The 21,312-nt window shown below is 44.0% G+C and overlaps 1 long non-coding RNA gene across 1 annotated transcript in view; it reads left to right on the top strand.

Annotated features, from left to right (window-relative positions):
* LOC137303950 (uncharacterized) overlaps positions 1-18,563 on the top strand; it is a 30,517-nt gene extending 11,954 nt beyond the window's left edge. The window contains exons 2-3 of the long non-coding RNA XR_010958489.1: positions 7,982-8,079; positions 17,737-18,563. This is a non-coding gene — a long non-coding RNA (uncharacterized lncRNA). The remainder of the gene's footprint in view (positions 1-7,981; positions 8,080-17,736) is intronic.
* The last annotated feature ends 2,749 nt before the right edge of the window (positions 18,564-21,312 follow it).

The raw sequence follows: 21,312 nt of genomic DNA, 5'->3' as shown, positions 1-21,312 counted from the left end.
TACAATTCTGGTCAACATATTACAAAAGAGATGTGCAAGGACTAGAGAGGTGCACAGAAGTGCAACACAAATGATTCTAAGTGTAAAGAGGTTGAGAAATGAGGAACCGTTAAAGTCAACCAAGAGAGAAGAGGGTGAACCTCGCTGAGATATACAAAATATTAAATTGCTTGGATAAGGTAAATCCAGAATATTACATTAAAATAATTTTTAAAAAGATTTAAATTAGTTATCAGAATGAACGTCTCCATGCAAAGGGTGATAAAAGTTTAGTTCAAGTTGCCACATCAGGGAGTAGAGACACCGACATTAGAGATGTCCAAAATACAGTTGAATGCTGAAGTGGGAACATTAAGGTACGAGACGACAAGCTTTGGTGGGTTAGATGGTCTTTTCTCATCCTTGACTTTTTCTACATTTGTATGTCTTTTTGAAAGGAATTGAAAGGGGAGATAGAGAGAAAAGTATTCTGCTGGTGGAGTCTAGGACAAGGGAACTTAACCTTAAAATCAAAGCCAGGCCATTCAGCAGGGAAGATAGCAAACACTTCTTCACAAAGGATGGTAGATGTGTGGAATTCGCTCCCACAAAAAGCAGTAGATGCTAGTTCAATTAATAAATTTAAATTGGAGATCGATAGATTTTTGCTAGCCAAGGGTATTAAGGGATATGGAGCCAAGGTGGGTGGATGGAGTTAGGATACAGATCAGCCATGATCTCATTGACTGGCAGAACATGCTTGAGGGGCTGAATGGCCTACTCCCGTTCCTATGTATCAAAGACCCACAGTTTAATGGGTCTCATGAGCTGCCAACATGTCTTCTGACCTGACGTTCTCCATTTAGGGAGGAGATTTCCTCAGTGCACAATGTGCGGCAAAATCATAAAATCGTTTTTAAAAAGAACAGACAAAATCTTCCCCACATCGTGTATTTTTGTTTTTTTTTCTCCCTGCCTTCAACCTCCTGAAGACATTAACTCGTTCCTCCTGTTACAACTCCATAAACACCAATCACTTTCTGGTACCTCACCTAAATAGACATAATTGAGTTAGAGTTTGGGGTTCGTACTGGCAGGCTATTCGACCATAGGGCCATCACAACCAAACCCAATCTTGTTCTCCTCTGACATCGATATCCAGGATTGCTGAAGAACAATCAGACATGGGAACCCTGGCTGATTTCCCCCCCCAAACCAACCCAACCCCCCACATCCTACCACTAAAACCCAGGTGCTGATACCATTTACCCATTGAGATTAGCGAACAGCACAGACCAGGGATCAAACTGGGACTTCCTAGTCTGCATGACTCAGCTACTCACTGGATAAACTCACGGAGCCAGTAGGAGACTCCATTGTTTTATTTACCCTTGTTTTCAAATCCCTCCATAGCCTCGCCCCTCCTTATCTCTGTAACCTCCTCCAGCCCTACAACCCTCCGAGATCTCTGCGCCCCTACAAGTCTGGCCCCTTGTGCATCCCTGACTTTAATCGCTCCACCATTGGCGGCCGTGCCTTCAGCAGCCCAGGCCCTAATCTCTGGAATTCCCTCCGTAAACCTCTCCGCCTCTCTACCTCTCTCTCCTCCTTATAACCTACCTCTTTGACCAAGCTTTTGCTTACCTGTCCTAATATCTATAAGTGGCTTGGTGTCAAATTTTGTTTGCTAACGCTCCTGTGAAGCGCCGTGGGATGTTTTGCTACGTTAAAGGCACTATATAAATGCAAGTTATTCTTAAATGAGGTAGGTTGTGCTAACACAAGCTCAAAAATCTTGTCTGAGGCAGTAAAATGATGTCAATCATTTACACTTTTCCTTGCAGCAGTATAAACAATTACATGTGAAAGTTATGCAGCTTTCCTCTACGGTTAAGTTGACAACGGCGATGTGTGCAGAGTACAAGATTTGAGTCCTGGTCTATGTTGAGTTTGTTGATCTCAGCTGGGGTCGTAAAGTTGGCCCCACAGTCCTGGACTAGGAAGGAGGCAGAAAGAAGCAGCTGTGATACCCACCCCTCTTGCTGAACAGTGATTCATAGTGGAGAGTGCACGTGTGTGGTCATTGATTGAGGCCAGGATCAGACTCAACTGTGATGCCCCCAAATGGGGCTTTCCTGCCAATGGTCAATGGACGAAGGATGGACATTTAGAGGAGGGACCAGCACCTTTTGGAATTTACCGAAGAGAACGAAGAAGAAAGTTACAGCCTGACTTTGAAAACCAACATGGATGAACATTTTAGCTTGGCCAGACTCTTAGAAAGCATCACTGCAAGCCTTGGCGAGTTGGTTATATTTGTGTAAATGCTCCATTTAATGTCAGAACATGTTATGTAAAGCCCTGTTTTCATGTGCAGACATCTGTGTTTCTACTGATTCTCTTTTGGGGGGGGGGAAAAAAACCGAAGAAACAAAATGAGTTTCCGTTCATTTTTCCTGCGTAATGATTGTAGTGACACGTGTACACATGGGGCTGAGGTGGGCATAGTTCAACTCCCAGATGTTTCTTTTGGCACATTTCTTGTGTGAAGTGGAATTTCCCCCCGCTACAAAATATTCATATGGCATCAACGGATCAAAACGTATTTTATACCAGAATATTCATAACTTTTATTATATGACTAGATTTTTACTTGTGATTTCTTTTTTAAAGGATCCATGTATATTGTTAGAATCGTTCAGTCAATCAATGCACAGAAATGTGTATTTAAACACAGGTGTGGCTGTAATATTAAGCAGTGATAAAGAGGTTTTGTTTGAAGCAACAATACAGCCTTTCAGTGAGACCTAACAGTTTAACCGTACAACTTGGAGTAGGCACATGGAAACTCCAGGGAGGTGTTTGTGCTGGACGACTGTTTCTGTGTTCAGTGGTCTGGATCCATTGTAGGAAAATCGTTAAATATCTTTTAACTTTTTTTCCCCCGATTTTCTCAAATCCCCTGAAGATAGCCCCTTACCTAGGTAGCCATTGTGTGTGTGTGCCTCGACGGTGAATGTCATGTAGGGCATGATATCTGATCCCAGTCCTGTTCTCACCCCCACACACACACCCCCACACACACACACACACACACACACACGCACTTTCCAGCAGAGGTCCTCTGAACTGCGATCAGGAATGGCTTCATTTTTGTTTCCTTCTCTAACTGAGGAGCACTAAGGTCAATCTTAGTGCCCCCAACTGCTGCTCCAGCTGCATCCAGCCAACCAAGCAGAGACCAGGGGTCAAACCTAAGAATTTCTGCTCTGTTTACTCTATACTTCACCATGCTTTTACCCACTGGAGCTTGGGAAAACTGAACCCTTTGCACAAAAAATATTGACTCTTTTATAGCGATTTTTCCCTCCTCCTGAAGGCACTGACTCCTCTTGGGTAACTTTTCCCAGGGTATCTGCTCTTCTGCATCGTCCAGACCTCAATGGACAGTCATAATGTGTGAGCCTAGACGATGAGTGTTGGCAAGCTTTTCAACCATGGGCATGTCACAGAGAGTTTAATCCTTTTCCTCCACCCATCTGTACTTTCCAGTCGGAAAAACTGAATAGCAGTCAGCAGCAGGAGGCCTGAAAGAAAAGAAACACTTGCATTTATATAGCGCCTTTCATGACTTCAGGCATCCCAAAGCACTTTACAGCCAATGAAGTACTTTTGAAGTGTCACTGTTGTAATGTCGGAAACATGGCAGCCAATTTGTGCACAGCAAGGTCCTACAAACAGCAATATGATAACGACCAGTTAATCTGTTTTAGTGATGTTGGTTGAGGGATAAATATTGGTTCAGGACACCATGGAGAACTCCCCTGCTCTTCTTTGAAATAGCGCCATGGGATTTTTAACATCCACCTGAGAGGGCAGTTGGGGCCTTGGTTCAAAATGTCTCATCCAAAAGATGGCACCTCCAACAGTGCAGCACTCCCTTAGGACTACACTGGAGCATCAGCCTAGATTTTGTGCTCAAGTCTCTGGAATGGGACGTTTCTCTCCCAAATGCAGGATCACGAAGGTAAATTGCAACACCCACACCATTACTCAAGATTGAGACCATCTGCTTCACCATAGGCTGTGTACCGAACCTGGGATCTTTCTGGGGTGCGTGGCTCAGTTCACGCAGTGGAGAATGTCCTTGCCAACCAAGTAATCACAAAGTTAGTGCACTGCGTGTGAGTCAGGTATTGAACCTCAGGACTAAATGAGGGTAAACTACCTGTTGGGAATGGCACCTCCTGTTTTGGTGAATCCAGCGTTGGAATTTGCGCTGATCTATGGAAACCAGGAGTTGACCAAGCTATGTCGCCATCTTGGCTCGATGAGGATCCATATTCTCAGGTGCAGCACGTTGGGTCTGCACCCATAGCAACACGGTCAGTTTTTGAACATGCTGATGTGCACCCAAGAGTAGTGCCAAGTGGAGGTGAACCACTTGTCACAAGGGAGAGAGGGTAAAGCAAAATAAGATGAAGCAGTGCCCAAATCATCTGACCCATTTCTGATGGTCAATTAGAAGAGCATTGGCAGATGCTTGGCAGAAGTTCCCCTGACCCTCAGCCCTCTCAGACAGGGAATGATGCATGGAATGGGGAGAAACTAACAAAGGAATTCAAGTTCCCTGGTGCCTCGGGTGACAAATCCATGCCAAACATGGTACTGAACAGATCAGGAAGATCAGAAGCCCAATCCCAGTCTGTCCTTGGTTAACGGATCTCGATTTGTCTGTATTTAGGGAGGGGTCACTAGTGTCAGTCTTAAAGCATTTTATATTTTAGTCTGGGTCACGAGACTGCAACCTAAGTGTGTTGCTCTCTTGCCTTTACTGGATCATGCTGCTGCTGTGCTTACAAAACCAGGTACTTTTATCCTCAGTAGTTTTGCCACTGAGAGTTGCGAGTTGGCAGCACCGACTTGATATAAAAGAACTTGTTATTTCTCAATCTTGATCCTCGTTGCTGCTTTTACACCGAGTGTGTGAGGAGATGACAATACCTGAGGCTCACACAAGCGGCTGATATCCATGGTTTGATATTGGGGGCTCAGTCAACTTCATCTGTTCTCATTGTGAGGAATGCACATGGATTCCAGCTGGTGACACTCCACATGATTGTATTCTCACAGTATAGTTATATCATTAACTAGTCTTATCTTCAGTGAGATAAGGAGCCATTGAACTGAGATAAACCAGGGAGAAACAGGGCTGGGCACGTCTTGTAAAGCGATTTTAGTCCAGCACATTCTGGAATGTAGAGAGCGAGACACATCCAGCCGAAGATGGGCATGGTTCCAGCACACATTCCACAGCAGTGCGAACATACTAGTCATGAAGAACCTGCACAATTTTCACATCTGGCAAGATTTCAGAAGAAGAAATCACACTGGACATCTTACACAACAGGTGTGACAAAAAGTCTTGTTCTCTTACCCTGCATTTAGACTGGGTAACAAAATTAACAGTACGTTTTGTACATAGGCTGCCATGAAGATTTGCTTTTCAACACTGTGGAGCCAACATTTACGGGCTGACTTTACAAATGCCCACTGCCAGTGGGGAGCCTCACCCATCGATTGTGCATTTCGGGATATCACGGGCACACTGCTCATAACTTTCCATCTAATAATGTTAGTGGACAGAAAGGCTTTGGTAGCCTGTCCATGATTTCCACATCTGTGCGGCCAGTGGCAATGGACAATGGTCCCCGGTTTGATCTTTGGCCTGTGCTGAATTAACTAATCACAGGCAAGTTGGCATCAGGCTCATTGAAAATGGTGTCCCTGAGCTGCGGCGGGAGGTGAAGGGGATGCCTCTTGCCAATTGCTACCTAACGACCTTCGTTGAAAAGTGTGCGCGGACGGGCATTGGACGAAAATAGGATCAGACTCAGGCTCACATCAAACCCATAATCTGACATGAGACTCAGGAGAAGAGGGGTAAGGGAGTTAGCTAGTCTGCTGACACTCGCTAGCAAGTACAGAATGACCACTTGGATGCGAAACCAGATGGCTACTGTTGCTGGCTGAACCGTATCCCAGCATAAGTCAGGAGAGGGGAGGGGAAAAAGTGGAATAGAAAAGAATGGAACAGAAAACAAATGCGTCATGACATGGTTGCCTCAATACTGGTGAGGAATACTAAAGCACGTGAACTCAGCCAAGTATTGCTCCAGCAGCTTCTCAAGTTATGGAATGCTGCCCAATGAGTACTGTCTCCTAAGGATGGGGACTCGTGCTGAGGTGTGATCCCATAGACACCACAGGTCCTTTTTGCCTCACCCAGTGTCAGGACAGTGAATGTCATCCAGCTATTTAACCATTGGGCCCATTCCTGGCTTCCCTTAATGTTCACAAGTGCACTTTTCAGCAAGGATCACAGGATAGAATCCTGGCTGAGTTATTTTCCCCCTGTCTTAGCACGGGAGTGCTGAGGCCAATTATAATGCTGTACTGATACACAGGTTTAGATCTACTAATTCAGCAGGGACCGGGGATTGAACCTGGGACAATCCTGTACCACAAGCAGAAACAAGCCATTGGGTGAACTGCAGCAAGGAGTTGTACTTCTGAGCAGGTCCACTCTTTGACAGAGAAATGGACGGAATCATGAAATTCGACCCATAAAACTGGAATTTGGCTTCTGTCAGTCACCGTAAACCAGTGGTTCCAATTGTAAATGCAGTTCCCAAATTGGTAAAAATCCCCAAATTCCTGTAATGAAGATGGAATTTGTAAATCAGTGGGCCTGCTTAGGAGTTTTTCCTCAATGAGGACTTTCCTCTACCTCCGACAGTGCGACCCCATATATTGTGCTGATTACTGATTGAGATTCCTTCCTGGTATTATTTTATTGCCAAGTACACTGAGTAGCTGCCACTGGAAATTCTTCTCTGCAAATGCCTGTAAAATTCCAGCAGTAAAATTGTTGGAAGACTGCAGGTTCCTTTCCATGTGCCTATCCTCACCCCTTTAGCTATTCACACACTCTCTATGTCTCGTACAAGTCTTAAATTTCTTCGATTTCTCTCGTTCCGCCTCCTACTGTCTCATGCTTATATCAATTCCGCCGTTTAACCATCTCCTGTGTTCCACCTACGCACTTTACAGGACATTCTATTTCTTTTTGCTTGTGATTGTGTTTTTTTTCCCTCCCCTTCTCCTTGTCTTGTTCATCTGTAATATCTTCCAATTCTGAAGAAAGGTCCAAAGCCCAAACGTTAATTTGTCACTTCTCTCCACAGATGCTGCCTGACCTGTTGAGGTTTTCCAGCATTTCCTGCTTTTCTTTCAGAAAAAGAAAAGATTTGTCTGTGTTACAAATTATTTCAGATACTCTCTCAGGTACAGTGGTGCTAGATGCTCCTGTAAAGTGTCTAAAGCATTTTACGTTTAAGGATGTGCTGTATTATCCAATATCTTTTGTGCAACAAAAGCAACCCCTTGTGATCTGAACTGGACATTTGTCTTTCACACATGTACTTCAATCTCCTTAAAGATGGATCGTGAAAATATTTGGTAGGACGAGCCCAAATACAAATCATTAATCTGTTTTATATCACAGCAAGTGAATGTACAGAGCAACAGTTAAAAACGGATTCACTTACTTCAAACAGTATAGCTTGTGGTCACATAATACAAAATAATGAACATGCCACACTTCCCCACAGCAATGGGTCATCTTACTTGACTTAGACAAAAATAACTCCTCACTACCCTCCTGCATGCTAGTCTTCTGAGGCTGCCCATTACTTGCCCTTGCAGCTTTGTGCTTCCAACAGTGATTACACTTCAAAAGTACTTCATTGGCTGTAAAACGCTTTGGGACATCCCGAGGCCATGAAAGGCACTATATAAATGCAAGTCTTTCTTTCTTTCTTTAAAACTTGACTTAGCCGTCTTTGATGGACCTGAATGTCCTTGCAGCATTCTATTTTTTAAAATAATTGAGTGACTTCCTGTGCTTCTGTCAGTTTTTTTTATCTCCTTCTGTTCACAGCCAGAAGGAAAGGGTTGCCAGGCATCCCCTACCAAGCTCCCAGGACCAGAGACTTCCCAAGACTATGGGTGTGAGGTATTTATCATCACAGAGACAAGGTAATTAATTATTTATTGTTAATCTTGGGGAAACCACCATTAGCATATTAACTTCTGTCTAGGTGCTTTTTCCCTCTAAACTTGTATGAATATACTTCACTTTTTTAAAAAAAATTTAAGAATAACACTTTTTCCAAGTCTTTTCCAAGTGGAAAAATGGTCAAAAAGTCTCGAAACCAGACCGTCTGGAAGTGTCAGACTGCTATTTGAATTATTTTGCAATCCAAAGCTTTAAATACGTACATTGTAAAGTAGACGAAACTCCAAATAGCTTTATCGGAACCCCTAGAGCATCCAAACCAAAGCCAAGTAGCTGTAAATAGGGGCCTTTAGCCTAGAAATTGCTATCAGTGTGAAGGAATATAGCAGCAGTAACTGAGGGAGAAACAGCAACACAATGGTGAATGTAGGTTCGGGCACAGTTCCTGATCATTGACTGCTGCAGTTCATACTGTTGGCAGTGGGCGATAGATTTTATGTGCTAATGCACACAATGCAGGTATAAGATTTGGCAAAATTGCCAGTTAAGGGGGGATCCAGTAATTGCTGGGCTTGCGTATTGTTTGTGTGATGTGTTCTTTCCACCCATACAATTCAGGCATTGGGAGCTGAGGTATCATCTGAAACAGTCCTGTGTAACTCGAGGATTTTAACAGAGGTTATTCTGCATGTACTGCATAATGGGGATTGCCTTCAGTGCTTCCCTGGCACTGGAATTAGAATCATAGACACATGCAGCACAGGAGGAGGTCATTCTGCCCATCATGCCTGTACTGGATCTTTGAAAAAGCAACCGTTTAGTTCCACTCCCCCTGCTCTTTCCCCATAGCCCTGGGAAAATGTTTCCTTTTCAAACGTATGCCCAATTCCCTTTTGAAAGTTACTATTGCATCTGCTTCCACTACCCTTTCAGGCAGTGCATTCCAGATCATAACAACTCGCTGTGATAAAAAAACAATTCTCCTCATCTCCCCTCTGGTTTTTTTGCCAATTATCTTAAATCTGTGTCCTTTGGTTACTGACGCACCCGCCAGTGGACTTGACTGACGAAGAGGAATGGGTTGCCAGTGATGTCAGATGGCACCAAAGGTGTACTGTTTGGGCCTGTTGTTATGCCACCCATTGGGTGTATTGTTCCATGGGCATCAGATTGCGTAAAGAGCAGTGCCTTAGGAGGCTATGATTTAGCAGAGAGACAGTAGGTGAACGATGCCACTTGCTACAGAAAAACCTCCAGCCAATATCTACCAACTGGACTGCACTGTCAGTGGCAGTCAAAGTTACCATGGCACCCAGTTTTAGGCTGCCATTTGTCCCAGAACATCTGCAGTGTCACCCAGTTTACTGCCCAATAATGAACCAAGCAGGGCGGATGAGATCTTGGCCGACATATGGGATCGCGCCTAAAGAGGGCAGCGGCAGGATCACTGCAAATTGGTCCGCTGGCCTCAATAAGGTAGTACCAGCAAGCTATGGGTGCGATTCGTGACCCCAGAGGCACCTCGCCGGTCGTCGAGGGGCTGCAAGATCGGCCAGCTCGGACGCTGGTTGAGGGCGTCAGGTGGGTGACTGCAGATCCAAGAGGAATTCCTCCTGGGTCCACAATAAGGTAAGTTTAAAAAAAAGCTTAAAACTTACCTTCCTGGTGGCAGCGTCCAGCAGTCCCTCTGAGGACCGCTGGTTTGACTGCTGAGCACCTGAAAAAACTGACCGCAGCATACAGGGCGCTTGCTATGGTCATTCGCACTCCAATTTGGCCAACAGGCCTGAAACAAGCCTTAGGCCCCCGATTTGCATATGCAGTGGGCCTAATGGCAGTTTCAGGCACACGTCCCGGACGCCTACTGAGGAGCCCGAACCAATATGGCGGGCGGTGCACTTCCGGAACGGAATGAGCACGCGGACACCACCCGCCATATTGGGCACATAGGCACCCATTTTACGCCAGTAAACTGGGTGCAGCGCGATCCAATTTCTAGGCCAAAAGCAACAACATGAGAGGGCAAGACAATTCAGCATCTTGGAGCAGTGCCTCAGTTGCCTGGAGAGATGAGGTAGCTTATTACAGTACCATCTCCTCCCCCTACCCCCACCCCCCCCCACCCTCCTCCACAGGTCTCCAAGTCAGGCAGCATCTGTGGAAAAAGAAACAGAGTTAATGCTTTGTCAGAAGTGGAAGAAGTTAAAGATTTCACAGTTTTTATGCAAGTACAGAACTAGAGAAAGGGTGGGGGGAGGAAAGAAGAAAAGGGAAGGTCTGTGATAGGGTGGAGGGCAGGAGTGATTAAATGACAAAAGGGATGATGGTGCAAGGAAGGAGGGTGGTAATGGGACAAGTAAAGAAACAAAAGATGGGTCTAGAGGAGCTGTAAATGGCAACAGCAGAACCATTACCAGCACCTACTGTCCAAAAAAATGATTTCCACATTCACCTGAGGAAGGAGGAAGCCTCCGAAAGCTTGTGAATTTCAAATAAAATTGTTGGACTATAACTTGGTGTTGTAAAATTGTTTACCAAAAAATGGGAGCAGTGGTTATGATCTGAAGTTATTGAAATCAATGTGTTGAGTCTGGAAGGTTGTAAAGTGCCTTAACGAAAGATGAGGTGCTGTTCCTCGAGCTTCCGTTGAGTTTCACTGGAACAGTGTAGGAGGCTGAGGACAGAGAGGTCAGTGTGGGAATTGGTTGGAGAATTAAAATGGCAAGCGACCGGAAGTTCAGGGTCACGCTTGCGGACAGAGTGGAGGTGTTCAGCAAAGCGATCACCCAATCTGCGTTTGGTCTCCCCAATGTAGAAGAGACCGCTTCGTGAGCTGGGAATACAGTATACTAAATTGAAAGAAGTACAAGTAAACCGCTGTTTCACCTGGAAGGAGTGTTTGGGGCCCTGGACGGTGGGAAGGGAGGAGGTGAAAAAGCAGATGGTGCATCTCCTGTGTTTGCACGGGAAGGTGCTGTGGGAAGGAGAGCAGGTGTTGGGGGTGATGGAAGAGTGGACCAGGGTGCCGTGGGGGGAACGGTCCCTTTGGAAAGCTGAAAGGGGAGGGGAGGGGAAGATGTTTGTCCCTTAGATCATTACGTTCTCTCCCTCAGTCCTTGCAGAAGGGTTTGTGGCTTCATGCCCTGTCAAACTGGTTTTCACTTAGTAATGCCCCAATTTGTTGAGTAATTAGTTAGTGTTTTCAAGTTGTTTAACCAGTTCCTAATTGCAGATAACTGCTGATTTGGAGGATTGGTGCAGATCTCTTTTCATTGCTGGCTCAATTTGTGGCAGAGAATTCCCACAGATTGAAAGCAGCAAAGACATGGTTAAACCAACAGCAAGTGAACTCTCCTAGAAACTTCTAGTAACCTAGAGATAGCCCGTGATTAGCTCGTGAAGAGCAATGTTCAGCTTGTTGTCTGTTGAAGACATTTCTGCTTTCAAGACGGTGTCAAATGGGAAAAATAAACAATTCTTTCAGTATCCCCAACTGTCACACCTTGGTATGACATTCCTGTGTCTGCTCTTTTAGCGGAAGATTTGAACCATTTAACCGAAACAGATTAACATCTGCATTAAAATAGCAGAGAGCAAGTTATTTTCTTAATGGCGAGAGACTGGAAAGTACTGCAGTACAAAGGGATCTGGGGGTCCTAGTGCAAGAAAATCAAAAAGTTGGTATGCAGGTGCAGCAGGTGATCAAGAAAGCCAACGGAATGTTGGCTTTTATTGCTAGGGGGATAGAATATAAAAACAAGGAGGTATTGCTGCAGTTATATAAGGTATTGGTGAGACCGCACCTGGAATACTGCATACAGTTTTGGTCTCCATACTTAAGAAAAGACATACTTGCTCTCGAGGCAGTACAAAGAAGGTTCACTCGGTTAATCCCGGGGATGAGGGGGCGGACATATGAGGAGAGGTTGAGTAGATTGGGACTCTACTCATTGGAGTTCAGAAGAATGAGAGGCGATCTTATTGAAACATATAAGATTGTGAAGGGTCTTGATCGGGTGGATGCAGTAAGGATGTTCCCAAAGATGGGTGAAACTAGAACTAGGGGGCATAATCTTAGAATAAGGGGCTGCTCTTTCAAAACTGAGATGAGGAGAAACTTCTTCACTCAGAGGGTGGTAGGTCTGTGGAATTTGCTGCCCCAGGAAGCTGTGGCAGCTACATCATTAGATAAATTTAAAACAGAAATAGACAGTTTCCTAGAAGTAAAGGGAATTAGGGGTTATGGGGAGCGGGCAGGAAATTGGACATGAAGCTGAGTTCGGATCGGTCAATGCCCTGTGGGTGGCGGAGAGGGCCCAGGGGCTATGTGGCCGGGTCCTGCTCCGACTTCTTGTGTTCTTTAGATTTGTGGTTGGGATCAGATCAGCCATGATCTTATTGAATGGCGGAGCAGGCTCGAGGGGCCGATTGGCCTACTCCTGCTCCAATTTCTTATGTTCTTATGTTCTAAAGGAAAGTTATCTTAAATGCACTAAGCATCTGTCCACTGATATAGCCCGCACTAATTTCTAGGCTCATTGGTCATTCTAAAAGTCATGGATTGATGTCAATGTCAATTATCATTCTCAAGCACTCTATATGTCTGTGTTAGTTTTGATGTTTAGAGAGTCCTACAAATGCCCTTTCCTGTCTGACCTTCTCACTGACTCTGTAACTAAGGCTCAAAGTATCACAACACATCACTGATGTGACGGAAATGTGACAGATTGATGAATGAATGAAAATAAAAACACCAGAACCCTGAAGTTGGGAACAGATGAGGAATGGCAATAGAGGCGAGGTACCTGATCCATGGAACTAGACCCAGTATGAGACAGCACTTGCAGTGCTAAACAACAACAACTTGCATTTATATAGCGCCTTTAATGTAGTAAAATGTCCCAAGGTGCTCACAGGCGCGTTATCAAACAAATTTTGACACTGAGCCACATAAGGAGATATTAGGACAAAAGTTTGGTCAAAGAGGTAAGTTTTAAGGAGCGTCTTAAAGGAGATAGCAAGGCAGAGAGGTTTAGGGAAGGAATTCCAGAGCTTAGGGCCTCGGCCGCTGAAGACACGGCCTCCAATGGTGGAGTAATTAAAATTGAGGATGTGCAAAAGGCCAGAATTGGTGGAGTGCAGAGATCTCAGAGAGTTGTCGGGCTGGAGGAGACAGAAGACTGTAAAGGTTGTACCATTAAATAAGATGCAGCAAGAGAGAGATTTTAATGTATTGGTTGACCAAACAATGAAATTCAGCGTATTGTACGGTAGTTCCCAAAGCAGATACCGTATTGGAGCATATAGAAGTCTTACCATTTCTCTCAAATACTGCAAAGTGATTCACTCAGAACAAATTACTTTTTGAAGTGTAGTGACTGTTATTATGTAGACAAACATTTTGAGCATAGCAATGTCTCACTCACAAGCAGGAGATGAGCGAGCCATAAATCTATTTTTAATGGTGTTGGTTGAGGGAAACATGTTGGCTCGGATACCAGGAAAACTCTCTGCTCTTATTCAAACAGTGCCATGGGATCTTTTAATGCTTGCCTCAACTGCAGACATAGCCTCTGTTTAAAATACACTAAAGTGTCAACCTAGATTGCACGCTTACGTTCGGGAGTGGGACTTGGACCCACAACCTCAAAAGCAAGCACGCTAATAACTGAACCCAACTGACACATGCCCAAGCAGCTGATACTGACACTAAGAAGCAACACCACCAAAACAAATGAACTGGTCATTCAACTCACTGCTGTTTATGGGACTTTGTCGTATTGTTGAATTGACTGCTGCGTTTGCTTACAAAACAACTGTGATTACACTTCAAAAGGAATTCATTGGCTGCGAAATGCGTTAGGATGCCCTGAGGATGTGAACGGAGCTATATAAATACAAGTTATTTATTTCCTTCTATGAAGCATTAATATATCCTCGCTTCAACCACAGTATTATGTCTAGACTTGATCACCATACCTAGTAAAAAAAGGTATTGAAAAGAGTTGAAGGGAGGAAAACAGGAATGATACAGGATCTTAAATCAATAATTTGCAAAGTTAGGCTACTCTCATTCAATAAAAGAGTAACGGGGTGAAATGTGATCCAAGTTGCTGTAATCGGGAGGAGAATCAGTGAGGTTAACGTTGAGAATTTATTTCTACTGAAGTAAGTGAAGAGAACTCGCTAAGAACTAGATTATAAGCTTACACTTCAGATTACACTTCAGCTCAAGAAGTGACTGCTTAACACTCAGTTATTAAAATGTGGAATTAACTGCTGTTTAACAAAATGAATATGGACTTGGATGAAGCGTTCATTCATAAAAAGAAATGGATATACGGTGGATTTAATGAGGAGGTGGATTGATCCCAAGGGAGGAAGGAAGATGAATTGTTTTTATATTTGTTCTTGGAATGTGGCCGACATTAATGTTTGGTTCCCACAAAAGATTACGCTGGAAACTTTAACCTGTCTTTTCTCTCTACGGACGCTGACTGACCCACTGTGTAATTCCACTACTTTCTGTTTTTATTTTAGATTTCCAGTATTTACGTTTTTCTATATCTGGATGTGGCTAGCAAGATGAGCTGAGGGGCCATTGTTTTCCTTATTTCCACTTGTATGCCATTTCCAGGCTCCAAGGGTGCAGCGCAGATTCACCAGAATGATACTGGGGCTAAAAGGGTTAAATTATGAAGACAGGTTGCATAAGACTAGGTTTGTGTTCCCTTGAGTATAGAAGATTAAAGGGCGATCTAATTGAGGTGATTATGATTAAAGGATTTGATAGGGTAGATAGAGAGAAACTATTTCCTTTGGTGGGGGAGTCCAGAACAAGGGGGCATGACCTTAAAATTAGGGCTAGGCCGTTCAGGGGTGATGTCAGGAAGCACTTCTTCACACAAAGGGTAGTGGAAATCTGGAACTCTCCCCCAAAAAGCTGTTGAGGCTGGGGGTCAAGGGTAGTTAGGTTTGGGTAAGGTTTGTTAGGCAAGGGTATTAAGGGTTACAGAACCGAGGTGGGTAGATGGAGTTACGGTCCAGCTCTGCCATGATCTAATTGTAAACAATTTTACAACACCAAGTTATAGTCCAACAATTTTATTTGAAAATCACAAGCTTTCGGAGGCTTCCTCCTTCCTCAGGTGAATGTCAAGAAATCCTCGAACCTTTCGCATTTATAAATCACAGAACAATACCTGGTGATTACAGATAGTCTTTCCAACTGCCCGTTGCCAAGGCAATCAAAGTGTTCAGACAGAGAGGTGTTACCTACAGGGCCACCGAATATACAAACAACCAAAAAAAAACAGAGAGAGAGAGAGAGAGAGAGGCAGAAACATAGAAACATCCGGAAGGAAGAGAAAGATAGCAAATGACCCGTTATATTAAAAACAGATAACTTTTGTTCGCTGGTGGGGTTACGTATAGCGTGACATGAACCCAAGATCCCGGTTGAGGCCGTCCTCATGGGTGCGGAACTTGGCTATCAATTTCTGCTCGACGATTTTGCGTTGTCGTGTGTCTCGAAGGCCGCCTTGGAGTACACTTACCCGAAGGTCGGTGGCTGAATGTCCTTGAATGCTGAAGTGTTCCCCGACTGGGAGGGAACCCTCCTGTCTGGCGATTGTTGCGCGGTGTCCGTTCATCCGTTGTCGCAGCGTCTGCATGGTCTCGCCAATGTACCATGCTCTGGGGCATCCTTTCCTGCAACGTATGAGGTAGACAACGTTGGCTGAGTCACAGGAGTATGAACCATGCACCTGGTGGGTGGTGTCCTCTCGTGTGATGGTGGTATCTGTGTCGATGATCTGGCATGTCTCTGCAAGACATGCCAGATCATCAACAACCTCTACAAGACATGCCAGATCATCGATACAGATACCACCATCACACGAGAGGACACCACCCACCAGGTGCATGGTTCATACTCCTGTGACTCCGCCAACGTTGTCTACCTCATACGTTGCAGGAAAGGATGCCCCAGAGCATGGTACATTGGCGAGACCATGCAGACGCTGCGACAACGGATGAACGGACACCGCGCAACAATCGCCAGACAGGAGGGTTCCCTCCCAGTCGGGGAACACTTCAGCAGTCAAGGACATTCAGCCACTGACCTTCGGGTAAGCGTACTACAAGGCGGCCTTCGCGACACACGACAACGCAAAATCGTCGAGCAGAAATTGATAGCCAAGTTCCGCACCCATGAGGACGGCCTCAACCGGGATCTTGGGTTCATGTCACGCTACGCGTAACCCCACCAGCGAACAAAAGTTATCTGTTTTTAATATAACGGGTCATTTGCTGTCTTTCTCTTCCTTCCGGATGTTTCTATGTTTCTGCCTCTCTCTCTCTCTCTCTGTTTTTTTTTGGTTGTTTGTATATTCGGTGGCCCTGTAGGTAACACCTCTCTGTCTGAACACTTTGATTGCCTTGGCAACGGGCAGTTGGAAAGACTATCTGTAATCACCAGGTATTGTTCTGTGATTTATAAATGCGAAAGGTTCGAGGATTTTTTGACATTCACCTGAGGAAGGAGGAAGCCTCCGAAAGCTTGTGATTTTCAAATAAAATTGTTGGACTATAACTTGGTGTTGTAAAATTGTTTACAATTGTCAACCCCAGTCCATCACCGGCATCTCCACATCATGATCTAATTGAATGGTGGAACAGGCTCCAGGGGTTGACTGGCCGACTCCTAGTCCTATGTTCCAGTGCTCCTATGATATTGAACCCAGACCCTGTAAATAAGAATGTAGTGCTGTATCACAGGACCAATCAAGCTGTCAGATAGAAAGGATTGGAACAGTCTGCAGTGAAGTGAGGTGATTTTCCACAGTATTTTATGCACTTATCCAGACAATACACTGAAGTGAAGTACATGTGAAGAATGCTGGAGCACACAATCAAACTGGTACCATTTTGTATTGACAATAAAACAACGGTGTAGGATCACTTAAAGAAGTTCAAAATATGACACACTGAGTAAACTCTCGTACCTAATGAATAATGAGGGTGTTAAAATATCCATTTAGAGGAACAATGAACAGATTAGCATTTGCAAAGGTGAGAATGGAGTGAAATTAATCATCTGCTTAGGTGCACACTGTGTAAGGACTGCAAAACTGTATGCTTAAATAAAATTACAATTATTATTGTATACTTAACAGAACAACTCTCCACGGAAATTAATGGCTACAGCAAAGGGGGGTTTGAAATAACGATGAGTTTGAAATCACAATGCATTTTGAAATTATGATGAGTTTGAAGTTATGATGCGTTTTGAAATTATGATGTGTTTTGAAATCACGATGAATTTGAAATCACGACGAATTTGAAATCACGATGAATTTGAAAGTCCTCACTTTGATTCTTTTGATGTGGAGATGCCGGTGATGGACTGGGGTTGACAAATGTAAAGAATCTTACAACACCAGGTTATAGTCCAACAGTTTTATTTGAAAATCACAAGCTTTCGGAGATTATCTCCTTCGTCAGGTGGCTCACCTGACGAAGGAGATAATCTCCGAAAGCTTGTGATTTTCAAATAAAATTGTTGGACTATAACCTGGTGTTGTAAGATTCTTTACATGATTCTTTTGAAACAAACCTATTAAAACATAGAGATGAGTTTTTTTCATCTTCTAATTTTCTCTTTACTTTTCCTAAAGGTGATGAACCAAACAGCACTTTGACATTTCACCCAAGTGCTCATTTTTCATGCATGGGCCTTGCCGCGTTCTTCAACTGTGGAGTGGAACACATCGCTGTCATTATCTGACGCTCTCACACTTGCCTTTTCCAGCAAGAGTCACTGGGTAGTTTACAGGAGCAGGAACACTGGCCGATTGAAAACGATTTCATTCTTTAAATGAGGTACCCCATCATGAACAGATGCTCAAGTAATTACGGAATTCCACGAGATCGACTATGGATCCGATCAATGATTGCTTCCATTACTGTGTAGAAAAATGTCACCAAACCTCTGCCTTGCATGTGCCTTTATCTCTTTCTGGGTTACTCGAAAGCCACATTCTTACGGGCCAGGAACATCTATCAGATTCAAAAAGCCCCATCAGAATCTAAATCCAGATCTAAATCGATGCAAAGTTATGAATCCCAATCTCCCCCAAATGTACCCAAACAGCCTGTATTCAGATTGATTTCAATTTAAGATCTAATTTGGAGCTCACCTCTTAATTCTAGTTTCGAAACACCCTCCTCCGTTTGGCTTTAATCTGAATTTATTTGCTCCTGAACAAAGTGACGGTGAAAATTCCAATGAAAGGGCAGGGGGAATTGCTCTGAGCTCACTCAGAGTGCCTTAAATGAGGGTGAAAAGTGTCTCCCTCTTTTCTTTAGTGCTTTTTGCAGGAAATGGCACTCTCCACGATTCAGGCCGACTTTCCGCGTTTATGCTACAGGCCCGGAGCCTCATCTGCCAGCTGCACATACCGGGGATCCTTGTGGGGATGCCACACACCCACAATTCCTCGATCGATGCCGGCCGGGCGGGGTGGGGGGAGGGGTGGGTGGCTCCCTGCTGGGGGGGGGAGAGCAATCTCGACAAGTGACCCCACTGTGCTTTCTGTGAGGTGGGGATGAATTACAGCTTGCACTCGACTGAAGAGCCTGTCGAAAATGCACCTGCAATGATGCGGCTGAACCCATTTGTTAAGCTGTTAACCATGTACTTAATGAGCTGGAAAGCTTCCCTCATACTGCTCTACTGTGCACACGTCTCCAGTGTTTTTTTTTGTTCTGTGTAGTTTCACTGAAAGTGTGGGAAACCATATGTAGCCAGAAGGCTCTGTATTCACTTGACAACCCCTCTGCTTTTTGCAAATAGAAAAATAAATTGCAGCCTGTGTTCGAGTTATTGTTAGCAGGAGTGGCCCTTGCCATCCATTTGTTGAGGCCCTATTGCCAGCTCTGATTGACATACCCACCGAGTCTTGGAACAGGTTAGTGATTGTTTCAAACTGTTCAGGAGCAAACCATATTCCCATCATGTGCTCACGGTGGAAGTTCTCACACTGCAATTTCAGGAAAATGCCATTCTGTTGCGCCTCTTAGATTGGAAGTGTTTTAAAAACTCAGGCGCATTTTCACGATATGTTAAATATGTTCCTTATTTTGCACTGTTCAGAACTAAAAGTGACAAAGCAGGCAAGTGTTACAGTACTTGAATGGAGCACGCAATGCAAAATGAATAATCACACTTTTTGCTTTCCCTTTTTCCAAAATTGTGTGCAGTCACATGGATTGTAACAGGATGGGAAAGAGAAGAATAATTAAATAAACTTGGAATCAGACGTTGTAAATTGTGGATCATTATGCTGCATGACTTTTTGCCAATTAGTGCCTCAGTATCATTACATAGCATGAAGTCAAGAATATTTTTACTTAAGCCCTCAGATTTACTATCTTTGCGCACACATCTCATAATGCACAACTACATCAATGAGGGTTAATACAGCATTCCATAGGTTTCCTAAAAAAAGCTGCCATTTCCACAGAACACTGCCAATGCATGCTTAACCCAGCAATGTTGAACAGCCCTTCACTGTTCTAGTTGCTGGTGCAAGGCCAGTTACAGTAGCAGAAACTAATTCCTGAGTCATTTTGACATTTTACAATCTCTAAATACATCGGACGCCTGGAATCCTGTTGCGGACTCTGACACATTCCATGGTATTGTCACTGTAGAAAGGTAGGTAGAGGCAGAAGAAGCTTTGTGTGTAAACATAAATACGAACGTATGAACAATGACGGAAAGGAAAAGAGCCTTTAGTCCATCCAGCCTGTCCCACACAATCGTGATACCTTGTGTATCGCAATATGTACACTTCCCCCTCCATACTATGTGATGTCCTGTGAATATATTGTGTCCTGTATAAGGCTGGGTAAAATCTAAGATGGCTGCTCAGCGTGTCTACTTTCCTTGTTTTCCAATCCCTCCATGGTCTCGCCCCTCCCTTTCTCTGTAACTTCCTCCAGCCGTACAACCCTCTGAGATCTCCGCGCTCCTCCAATTCTGGCCTCCTGATTTTCTTTGCCCTACCATTGGTGGCCGTGCCTTCAGCTGTCTTTTACCTCGGCTCTGGAATTCCTTCCCGAATCCTCTCCGCCTCTCTCTCCTCCTTTAAGACGTTCCTTAAAACCTACCTCTTTGACCAAGCTTTTGGTCACCTGTCCTAATATCTCCTCATGTGGCTCGATGTCAAATTTTATTTGATAATCTCTCCTGTGAAGCACCTTAGGACGTTTTACTATGTTAAAGGTGCGACATAAATGCAAGTTGTTGTTGAAGTGGCTTAGTCTTCGACTTCCATACAATCTCCATATGTTAATTAACCCAGAAATACATTGGTTGGCTGGTATGGACAGAATCCCCTATAGATAAATAACTTCAAAAGAGGCAGGATTTTTTTTTAAATGACCAAGACAATGGGGAAGTCTATTACTACTGTTCAACTGCACTTTGTCCTTGTTTCTCATTTCAGTACTATGGGTTGGATTTCCCTCTGATTGATAGCTGATGGGTGAAAATCTGTATGATTTCACACGATAAAATCCTTCATAGCTGATTATGGTTTGCTCGCTGACGAAGCCCCTTGTTTAAGACTCACTCGTGAGGCAAATTCTCCTTTATCGCAATATCTTTGTAACTCCAAATGGAAATATTATGGGTGCTGAGGAAGGTCCACTGTATTTTTTAAAATGTGTTTGCTATGGTTCTGCCTGTGATTGAGGTTAGTGTGTGACACCCTAAAAGCATTATGACAGGGGACTGGATGTATAGCGGATTAACACACTGGCCCTTCACCTCTGGAATCTGGGTTCAAGTCTAGCCTGGAGTGAGGGATTGAAACTCTCCTTTCTCCTCCAGCTGAAATGAGTTTTGGGTATTCACAATCCAATTGCTATTGGGCATGGGCCCACAATGACTAAACTGTCCATAAATTGGTATTCTCGCCCAGAAGGTGGATTAGTGTATGGACTGATACTGGAGCAGAGTAGGTGCTGTTCTCTTGTTTAATTGAAGACGCATTATTGGGTGGAGTAGAAGGAGCTTTACTCTGCAGCTGGTAATGATAGACCTGGTCTGGGAGGTTGTTGATGCTGATATTAGTTGCTTGAAATGGGAAGATATTTCACTCCCAGAGACACAACATTCCACGCTTTGAGAGGCATTACAATTCCCATCAAAAACAAAATGAGATACTTTTTCTGAAACTGGATAA

This window comes from Heptranchias perlo, chromosome 36 (genome assembly GCF_035084215.1).
Source record: "Heptranchias perlo isolate sHepPer1 chromosome 36, sHepPer1.hap1, whole genome shotgun sequence".
NCBI classification, from domain to species: Eukaryota; Metazoa; Chordata; class Chondrichthyes; order Hexanchiformes; family Hexanchidae; genus Heptranchias; species Heptranchias perlo.
Note: the sequence above shows the minus strand (reverse complement) of the source record. Positions and strands in the feature narration are given on the sequence as shown.